Source organism: Oncorhynchus clarkii, unplaced genomic scaffold (genome assembly GCF_045791955.1).
Source record: "Oncorhynchus clarkii lewisi isolate Uvic-CL-2024 unplaced genomic scaffold, UVic_Ocla_1.0 unplaced_contig_1059_pilon_pilon, whole genome shotgun sequence".
Classification (NCBI taxonomy): domain Eukaryota; kingdom Metazoa; phylum Chordata; class Actinopteri; order Salmoniformes; family Salmonidae; genus Oncorhynchus; species Oncorhynchus clarkii.
Genome location: NW_027259597.1, coordinates 1 through 9,641, shown reverse-complemented (window position 1 = coordinate 9,641; position 9,641 = coordinate 1). Strand labels below are relative to the sequence as shown.

The 9,641-nt window shown below is 39.4% G+C and overlaps 11 non-coding genes across 11 annotated transcripts; all 11 read right to left on the bottom strand.

Annotated features, from left to right (window-relative positions):
- Positions 1-94: 94 nt before the first annotated feature.
- LOC139400367 (5S ribosomal RNA) lies at positions 95-213 on the bottom strand. The gene has a single exon (XR_011632495.1). It is a non-coding gene; the product is annotated as a 5S ribosomal RNA (ribosomal RNA).
- Positions 214-390: 177 nt separating this feature from the next.
- LOC139400366 (5S ribosomal RNA) lies at positions 391-509 on the bottom strand. The gene has a single exon (XR_011632494.1). It is a non-coding gene; the product is annotated as a 5S ribosomal RNA (ribosomal RNA).
- A 260-nt stretch (positions 510-769) lies between these two features.
- LOC139400365 (5S ribosomal RNA) lies at positions 770-888 on the bottom strand. The gene has a single exon (XR_011632493.1). It is a non-coding gene; the product is annotated as a 5S ribosomal RNA (ribosomal RNA).
- Positions 889-1,065: 177 nt separating this feature from the next.
- On the bottom strand, positions 1,066-1,184 carry LOC139400361 (5S ribosomal RNA). Its single transcript, XR_011632490.1, has one exon. It is a non-coding gene; the product is annotated as a 5S ribosomal RNA (ribosomal RNA).
- A 177-nt stretch (positions 1,185-1,361) lies between these two features.
- On the bottom strand, positions 1,362-1,480 carry LOC139400349 (5S ribosomal RNA). The gene has a single exon (XR_011632479.1). It is a non-coding gene; the product is annotated as a 5S ribosomal RNA (ribosomal RNA).
- Positions 1,481-1,657: 177 nt separating this feature from the next.
- LOC139400408 (5S ribosomal RNA) lies at positions 1,658-1,776 on the bottom strand. Its single transcript, XR_011632534.1, has one exon. It is a non-coding gene; the product is annotated as a 5S ribosomal RNA (ribosomal RNA).
- Positions 1,777-7,891: 6,115 nt separating this feature from the next.
- Positions 7,892-8,010, bottom strand: LOC139400397 (5S ribosomal RNA). Its single transcript, XR_011632523.1, has one exon. It is a non-coding gene; the product is annotated as a 5S ribosomal RNA (ribosomal RNA).
- A 177-nt stretch (positions 8,011-8,187) lies between these two features.
- LOC139400385 (5S ribosomal RNA) lies at positions 8,188-8,306 on the bottom strand. The gene has a single exon (XR_011632512.1). It is a non-coding gene; the product is annotated as a 5S ribosomal RNA (ribosomal RNA).
- A 178-nt stretch (positions 8,307-8,484) lies between these two features.
- LOC139400373 (5S ribosomal RNA) lies at positions 8,485-8,603 on the bottom strand. Its single transcript, XR_011632501.1, has one exon. It is a non-coding gene; the product is annotated as a 5S ribosomal RNA (ribosomal RNA).
- Positions 8,604-8,863: 260 nt separating this feature from the next.
- Positions 8,864-8,982, bottom strand: LOC139400343 (5S ribosomal RNA). The gene has a single exon (XR_011632473.1). It is a non-coding gene; the product is annotated as a 5S ribosomal RNA (ribosomal RNA).
- A 260-nt stretch (positions 8,983-9,242) lies between these two features.
- Positions 9,243-9,361, bottom strand: LOC139400363 (5S ribosomal RNA). Its single transcript, XR_011632492.1, has one exon. It is a non-coding gene; the product is annotated as a 5S ribosomal RNA (ribosomal RNA).
- Positions 9,362-9,641: the final 280 nt, after the last annotated feature.

Genomic DNA, 9,641 nt, shown 5'->3' with positions numbered 1-9,641 from the left:
AACCTTGCTTACTTATTTCAAAGCGAGGGCACATATTTCAGCCTTGTGGGAAAAAACGGACAAAGAGTTGAAATTCCACAAGGCAGTGACAAAAAGCTTACAGCACCTGGTATTCCCAGGCGGTCTCCCATCCAAGTACTAACCAGGCCCGACCCTGCTTAGCTTCCGAGATCGGACGAGATCAGGCGTACTCAGGCCGGTGTGGCCGTAAGCGAAAGGCAATCTCAAAAAGTGGATGAAATTGCATATACTGTAGCCATAATTTGTAGCACAGATTGTTGGATGAAATACAAACTAACCTTGCTTACTTATTTCAAAGCGAGGGCACATATTTCAGCCTTGTGGGAAAAAACGGACAAAGAGTTGAAATTCCACAAGGCAGTGACAAAAAGCTTACAGCACCTGGTATTCCCAGGCGGTCTCCCATCCAAGTACTAACCAGGCCCGACCCTGCTTAGCTTCCGAGATCGGACGAGATCAGGCGTACTCAGGCCGGTGTGGCCGTAAGCGAGAAACTATCTCTTGGTGCACTATGTAAAGTCAAAGTGAGCCTGATTAACAGCTGTTGCATTTTCACCATTTAGATAAGCATCTTTGTGTCACTCAAAAAGTGGAAGAAATTGCATATACTGTAGCCATAATTTGTAGCACAGATTGTTGGATGAAATACAAACTAACCTTGCTTACTTATTTCAAAGCGAGGGCACATATTTCAGCCTTGTGGGAAAAAACGGACAAAGAGTTGAAATTCCACAAGGCAGTGACAAAAAGCTTACAGCACCTGGTATTCCCAGGCGGTCTCCCATCCAAGTACTAACCAGGCCCGACCCTGCTTAGCTTCCGAGATCGGACGAGATCAGGCGTACTCAGGCCGGTGTGGCCGTAAGCGAAAGGCAATCTCAAAAAGTGGATGAAATTGCATATACTGTAGCCATAATTTGTAGCACAGATTGTTGGATGAAATACAAACTAACCTTGCTTACTTATTTCAAAGCGAGGGCACATATTTCAGCCTTGTGGGAAAAAACGGACAAAGAGTTGAAATTCCACAAGGCAGTGACAAAAAGCTTACAGCACCTGGTATTCCCAGGCGGTCTCCCATCCAAGTACTAACCAGGCCCGACCCTGCTTAGCTTCCGAGATCGGACGAGATCAGGCGTACTCAGGCCGGTGTGGCCGTAAGCGAAAGCTAATCTCAAAAAGTGGATGAAATTGCATATACTGTAGCCATAATTTGTAGCACAGATTGTTGGATGAAATACAAACTAACCTTGCTTACTTATTTCAAAGCGAGGGCACATATTTCAGCCTTGTGGGAAAAAACGGACAAAGAGTTGAAATTCCACAAGGCAGTGACAAAAAGCTTACAGCACCTGGTATTCCCAGGCGGTCTCCCATCCAAGTACTAACCAGGCCCGACCCTGCTTAGCTTCCGAGATCGGACGAGATCAGGCGTACTCAGGCCGGTGTGGCCGTAAGCGAAAGGCAATCTCAAAAAGTGGATGAAATTGCATATACTGTAGCCATAATTTGTAGCACAGATTGTTGGATGAAATACAAACTAACCTTGCTTACTTATTTCAAAGCGAGGGCACATATTTCAGCCTTGTGGGAAAAAACGGACAAAGAGTTGAAATTCCACAAGGCAGTGACAAAAAGCTTACAGCACCTGGTATTCCCAGGCGGTCTCCCATCCAAGTACTAACCAGGCCCGACCCTGCTTAGCTTCCGAGATCGGACGAGATCAGGCGTACTCAGGCCGGTGTGGCCGTAAGCGAAAGGCAATCTCAAAAAGTGGATGAAATTGCATATACTGTAGCCATAATTTGTAGCACAGATTGTTGGATGAAATACAAACTAACCTTGCTTACTTATTTCAAAGCGAGGGCACATATTTCAGCCTTGTGGGAAAAAACGGACAAAGAGTTGAAATTCCACAAGGCAGTGACAAAAAGCTTACAGCACCTGGTATTCCCAGGCGGTCTCCCATCCAAGTACTAACCAGGCCCGACCCTGCTTAGCTTCCGAGATCGGACGAGATCAGGCGTACTTTTTTTTTTTTTTTTTTTATTATAAAAAAAGTTTCAATTACAATATTTTATAAAATGTACAATACACAAAAAAACAACTAACATAGGCAGGTGAACAATTCACCCCCTATCAAATCAAAGAACTCAAAAAACTAAAATACAACAAAAACTAATAAAAACATAACATTAAATTCTAATCTCACAAAACAGGCATGTTGAAATCAACTCACCGAACAACTATAAAAACCAAAAGGAAATTAACATACCAATACATTTCAAAAATGATAAGTAATTCTTCCTCCATCCACCCTTGAAATCAACCCACTCCCCTCCACAAAAGCTTCATCAAAACATTCCCTTCCATAACAATGAAACATATCTATATGCTTCTTAAACAATACTACAAAAATATCCCACACCCTTACCCTCTTCCCCTCAAAAAAAGCAAAATTCCTCCTACAAAAAATAGCATACCTCACAAAACTCAAAACAACATTTAACAAAACAACATTAACACCCTCACATTTACCAGCCATGCCAAATAACACCAATTCATTCCACACATATTTTTTCAAGATATCACCCTTCCAGTTTCTATGTATCATTCCCTTTACCTTACAAAATAAATATTTTAACTCCTCACATTCCACAAACAAATGTATTAAATTTTCTGGTAACTCACCACATAGATCACATTCTCTTTTTATTTCCCTATTGATTTGATGTAACACCACCTTTGTATATATACGATTATGCCTTATTTTAAAATCGTTACTTTCACATTCCATACTATTATATTTTACATTTAAAGTTTTCCATATCTTTTTTACATCCAAAGTTGGAAAAATTCCTTTCCAAACTTTCTCCGCAGCTGGCCTTTTCACATTTTTCTCTACCATTATTTTATAGAATTTTTTCACTGGGATACTAGATAACTGAGCCTTCTCCTTACTGTTACCAATAAATAAATTAGGAAAGACAAATAAATCTTCTCTAACAACTTCACTATTTATTAAATCTACCCATGTGCTTGGTATACTTTCTTTTATCTTCTCGTACATATTCTTCACTGTTCCCCTACCCACCTCTACATCCCATTCATGGATAGTGTCAAAAATAGCTTCTTCAGGAAAAAAACCTGGAATTACCTCATATGTGTAGTCTTTTATCTGTCTAAGACCTGCACTCATGAATACTTCACTATATAACACCTTTTCTTTGTACTTAATTTTCTCATTCAGAAAAACAGGGTGATTCATAATTAGGTCAATATGCCCACACTCATAATACACATTAGGCAACAACTCTGCCCATGCATTTAGCACTTCTTTATAAAAATCTGGTACCTTTTCACACATTTTCCTTTTAAGATCCATCAACAAACCATTATCTTCACATCCACCAATCTCATCTAAATAGACTTTGAAAAAATGTTTCCAGCCATAATCTAAACTGTCATATAAATATTTCTTTACTGTTTTTATCCTAATAGCTTTTCTTTTACTGTCAAAATCTACAAGTTTTAAACCTCCATCATCATAGTCCGCTATCAATGTTTTCTGCGCAATTCTAACACCTTTACCATCCCATATAAAGTTAGACACCACATTATTCAATTCATTTATAACCCACTCTGGCATGTCTAGAACTCCCAAAATATACACAAGTTTAGATGATACCAAAGCATTTACAACAATTACTTTACCTTTTAACTTTAATTTTCTATTTTTCCAGAAATTCAAAGTTAGCTTGATTTTATTGAGAATCCCCGTCCAAGTTATATCCCTTGCCTCTTTCTCCTTTACACCAATATTTACTCCCAGCACCTTCATAAAATCCTTAGCTACCTTAAATGGAATCTCACACTTATTTGCATCAATATCCCCAAAAAACATAATTTCTGTCTTCTCTATATTAACTTCAGCCCCTGATGCCTTACAGTAGATATCTATGATTTTCATAATGCTTTCAATGCTACCTACATCCTTCACAGTAAAAGTAGTGTCATCAGCGTACTGATGTATAACACTGACACCACCACCTGGGATTCCAACACCCCTCACCTCTTTGTCTCCAAGTATCAAAACAGCTAAAGGTTCCGTAGAAACACTGTACAATAGAGCTGACAAAGGACAACCCTGCCTTACTGACCTCTCTATAGGGAATGTATCTGTTAACACTCCGTTACATTTAACACAACTTTTTGCTCCACTATACAACAAGTTAATCCAAGATACAAATTTTGGCCCAAAACCAAACCTCTCCAAAGTCTGTAGCAGAAAACTATGTTCCACTTTATCAAAAGCTTTCTTAAAATCTAAACTTAAAACTATACCACCTTCATTTTTCATATGATTAACAACATCTCTAATTGTACAAATTATATCTGCAACATCTCTTCCAGGTATTCCGTAGGCTTGTGTTGATGTAATAATACTCCCAATCACCTTTTTCATCCTATTAGCTAAAACTTTAGTCAGTATTTTATAATCTGAATTTAGAAGACTAATAGGCCTATAATTTTCTAACTTTAACCTACTGCCTCTATTTTTAAATAAGATGGTTAACATACCAATTGACATAGACTCAGGGATTTCCTTATTCTCTTCCATATACTGAAAAACCTTCAATAAAATGGGTGCCAAAATATCCACAAAAACTTTATAGAATTCATTTGTTAAACCATCCAAACCTGGACTTTTATTTCCTTGAGTGTTCTCAATTGCTTCCTTGATTTCTATAATTGAAATATTTTCATCACACATCCTTCTATCTGTCTGAGATACTTTGGCACTGATTTTCTCCAACACTTTTTCAACACACACTTTATCTACATCATTCTTTTTATAAAGATTTCTGTAAAAGGATTCAACTGAATCTACGATGTCCACAAAATCATTTACCTTTACACCTTTTTCATTTTCCAATTCCACAATATAACTCTTAAATTGCTTTCGTTTTTCAAGCCCCAGAAAAAAGGAAGTACATTTCTCTCCCTCCAAGGCATACTGTGCCTTACTCCTAACAATAGCACCTAAACATTTCTTTTTTTCATAAAACCCTAGCTCTGCATGGATTTTCAAATAGTTCACTACATCATAGTCTGGATCAGCATCGGCCTTTTCAAGTTCCTGCAACATCCTATTTCTAAGCATTTTTTCTTTCAACTTATCGACACGGTTACGATTTTTGGAGTACCTAATACTCCTGTTTTTTACCTTAACTTTCACTTCTTCCCACCATAAACACACATTCTCTTTTAACAGTACATTAGACATTTCACCTTCGATACATTCAACAATTTCCTTTATATAACTTTCCTCCTTTAACAGACTGGCATTTAAACACCAGACACCTCCCCCTCTCATCTCCACAGCAAAACCTATCTGAAATGACATTACTGCATGATCACTGTATGCTGTAAAGTTATATGACATCTTCTGAACCTGCTGTATCACATCTTCTTTTACTAAACATAAATCAATTCTGCTTTGTTTTAGTTCATTTAACACCACCTGCCTTCTCGAAAACACTCTTCTATTTAAATTTTCAGCCCTCCATATATCTACAAGATTCTCATTTTTCATTAATTCCCATAAAGCATTTCTAGACGAATCATGTCTGAAGCTATCACATCTCGAGACATCCATTCTAGTGCACTTCACGTTAAAATCTCCTACCAGTATACAATTTTCTGAACACAGTGATCTTAGGTTATTAAACATATCTCTCCTTTCCGATTCAATATTCGAAGCATAAACATTAATTAAACGAAAAATGACATTTTGCACTTCAAACTCAATAACAATAAGTCTGCCCTGATTATCTGCATATACTTGCTTGACATTTTGAACCACATCATTTTTTACCAGAATAGCAACTCCACATGTTTTTTCACTTCCGTGACTACAAAATATTAGCTCAGACCATTTGCTCTTAATCTCTAACATTTTGGAGTCTGTCCAATTAGTCTCTTGAAAACACCACATGTCAGCTTTTACAGACACCAAAACCTGCTCCAATTTGTTCATATTTCTCAGACTGTTCCCATTTAGTGATGCAACTTTAACCATTGTTAATGTATGCAGAAATATAGTCAAAAACAAACACGTCATTTCAAAATAGACTTTTTCTTTTTACCAGATCCCATCACCTCCCTAGCTTTCGTCAATGATCTCTTATTTCTAGCAAACAACTGAAAATCCTCACTATCTATTTCTTCTTCCGACTCATGACTTGGACTTATGAGAGGAGCAACATTCAAACCTTTTGTAAAATGCTCTTTAACCGTGCCATCAACTCCAGTGGACCCAGCCCTCTCCTTGGTGTTATTTTCACACAGGCTTAAAGCAGGTTCAGGCACCTGAGAAGCACCTTGCACCATCTCTACCTGTGTATCTAATTCACCAATCCTGTGCTGCTGCTCCACCGTGTCAGCAGCAGAGACCAAGACTGCATCTCGAGTACTGCCAGAAGGAATTACATACTCTCCAAGCACATCTATAGCTGTCTCTGCAATCACCTGCGACACACTTTCCATATCACTCTCTTCCCCTCTCTCCATAGCCACACTCTCGTCATCTTCTTCAGTAATGAGGTCCATTGTTTGCAGAAATAAGACATCATTCCCCTTCTTACATTTACATCTGTCCTTAGGTCTGTCACACCTTCTACACATATCACCAATGTTCGAACATTCCCTGGCATAATGCCCTTGTTCACCACATTTATGACATATAAATTCTGGACATTCTTTAAGTATGTGTCCCGGTTGAATACATAGTCTACATACCTTAACTTGGTTATCGTGGATCACTCGGAAATATTCAAATCCCTCTACTGTATTGAACTTTGTTGAGTAAGGCAATGATTGCACACTGTCCGTAAACTTCACTTTACAAAATCTCGTCCCATCCACAATGTCCGTTCCTGGCCACATCCTCCTCTTGATTGGTGTTATCGCATTCACTTTCCATCCTTGTAATTTCTCATGTATTTCATCGTCCGTAATATATGCCGGCAAGTTCAAAAAGGACACCACAAGTTCATCGTTCCCCAGTTCTTTCGCCATGACTTGACAGCTCTTTATTTTTAGCCCGTCTATTAGTCTTTCTTTTCCCTTCTCATGTGACATGGTTATTTCGTACTTATTTCTGTCTTTCGTTCTACATCCCAAAATCGTTCCGCATACTTCTTTGATTCCTCTCAGCAATTCCATCGTTGTTATTTTTTCTTCACCAATAACTTCCACATTCACCGTCAGTTCTTTCTCATATTTTCTTCTCCTCAACTCTTCATTCGACGCTCTTTTTTCTCCGTTGTCCATTCTCGTTGTTGTCGTTATTCTTGATGTCGAAGCCATTGAATCCATCCGGTTATTTTACGTATAATCCCCCAAACAGCTCACGCCGTTGGGGGATAAAAACGCAAATATTTACAATAAACTACACTCCCAACACAAACTTCCTAAACTTAAAGTATATAAACAACCAAAACCGAAAACTATTTTTTTTTTCTCTCCAAACAATTCAAACACCTGCTGCTCACTCACTTCCTGAAACTACCAAAAAGGGGCGTACTCAGGCCGGTGTGGCCGTAAGCGAGAAACTATCTCTTGGTGCACTATGTAAAGTCAAAGTGAGCCTGATTAACAGCTGTTGCATTTTCACCATTTAGATAAGCATCTTTGTGTCACTCAAAAAGTGGAAGAAATTGCATATACTGTAGCCATAATTTGTAGCACAGATTGTTGGATGAAATACAAACTAACCTTGCTTACTTATTTCAAAGCGAGGGCACATATTTCAGCCTTGTGGGAAAAAACGGACAAAGAGTTGAAATTCCACAAGGCAGTGACAAAAAGCTTACAGCACCTGGTATTCCCAGGCGGTCTCCCATCCAAGTACTAACCAGGCCCGACCCTGCTTAGCTTCCGAGATCGGACGAGATCAGGCGTACTCAGGCCGGTGTGGCCGTAAGCGAAAGGCAATCTCAAAAAGTGGATGAAATTGCATATACTGTAGCCATAATTTGTAGCACAGATTGTTGGATGAAATACAAACTAACCTTGCTTACTTATTTCAAAGCGAGGGCACATATTTCAGCCTTGTGGGAAAAAACGGACAAAGAGTTGAAATTCCACAAGGCAGTGACAAAAAGCTTACAGCACCTGGTATTCCCAGGCGGTCTCCCATCCAAGTACTAACCAGGCCCGACCCTGCTTAGCTTCCGAGATCGGACGAGATCAGGCGTACTCAGGCCGGTGTGGCCGTAAGCGAAAGGCTAATCTCAAAAAGTGGATGAAATTGCATATACTGTAGCCATAATTTGTAGCACAGATTGTTGGATGAAATACAAACTAACCTTGCTTACTTATTTCAAAGCGAGGGCACATATTTCAGCCTTGTGGGAAAAAACGGACAAAGAGTTGAAATTCCACAAGGCAGTGACAAAAAGCTTACAGCACCTGGTATTCCCAGGCGGTCTCCCATCCAAGTACTAACCAGGCCCGACCCTGCTTAGCTTCCGAGATCGGACGAGATCAGGCGTACTCAGGCCGGTGTGGCCGTAAGCGAGAAACTATCTCTTGGTGCACTATGTAAAGTCAAAGTGAGCCTGATTAACAGCTGTTGCATTTTCACCATTTAGATAAGCATCTTTGTGTCACTCAAAAAGTGGAAGAAATTGCATATACTGTAGCCATAATTTGTAGCACAGATTGTTGGATGAAATACAAACTAACCTTGCTTACTTATTTCAAAGCGAGGGCACATATTTCAGCCTTGTGGGAAAAAACGGACAAAGAGTTGAAATTCCACAAGGCAGTGACAAAAAGCTTACAGCACCTGGTATTCCCAGGCGGTCTCCCATCCAAGTACTAACCAGGCCCGACCCTGCTTAGCTTCCGAGATCGGACGAGATCAGGCGTACTCAGGCCGGTGTGGCCGTAAGCGAGAAACTATCTCTTGGTGCACTATGTAAAGTCAAAGTGAGCCTGATTAACAGCTGTTGCATTTTCACCATTTAGATAAGCATCTTTGTGTCACTCAAAAAGTGGAAGAAATTGCATATACTGTAGCCATAATTTGTAGCACAGATTGTTGGATGAAATACAAACTAACCTTGCTTACTTATTTCAAAGCGAGGGCACATATTTCAGCCTTGTGGGAAAAAACGGACAAAGAGTTGAAATTCCACAAGGCAGTGACAAAAAGCTTACAGCACCTGGTATTCCCAGGCGGTCTCCCATCCAAGTACTAACCAAGCCCGACCCTGCTTAGCTTCCGAGATCGGACGAGATCAGGCGTACTCAGGCCGGTGTGGCCGTAAGCGAAAACTATCTCTTGGTGCACTATGTAAAGTCAAAGTGAGCCTGATTAACAGCTGTTGCATTTTCACCATTTAGATAAGCATCTTTGTGTCACTCAAAAAGTGGAAGAAATTGCATATACTGTAGCCATAATTTGTAGCACAGATTGTTGGATGAAATACAAACTAACCTTGCTTACTTATTTCAAAGCGAGGGCACATATTTCAGCCTTGTGGGAAAAAACGGACAAAGAGTTGAAATTCCACAAGGCAGTGACAAAAAGCTTACAGCACCTGGTATTC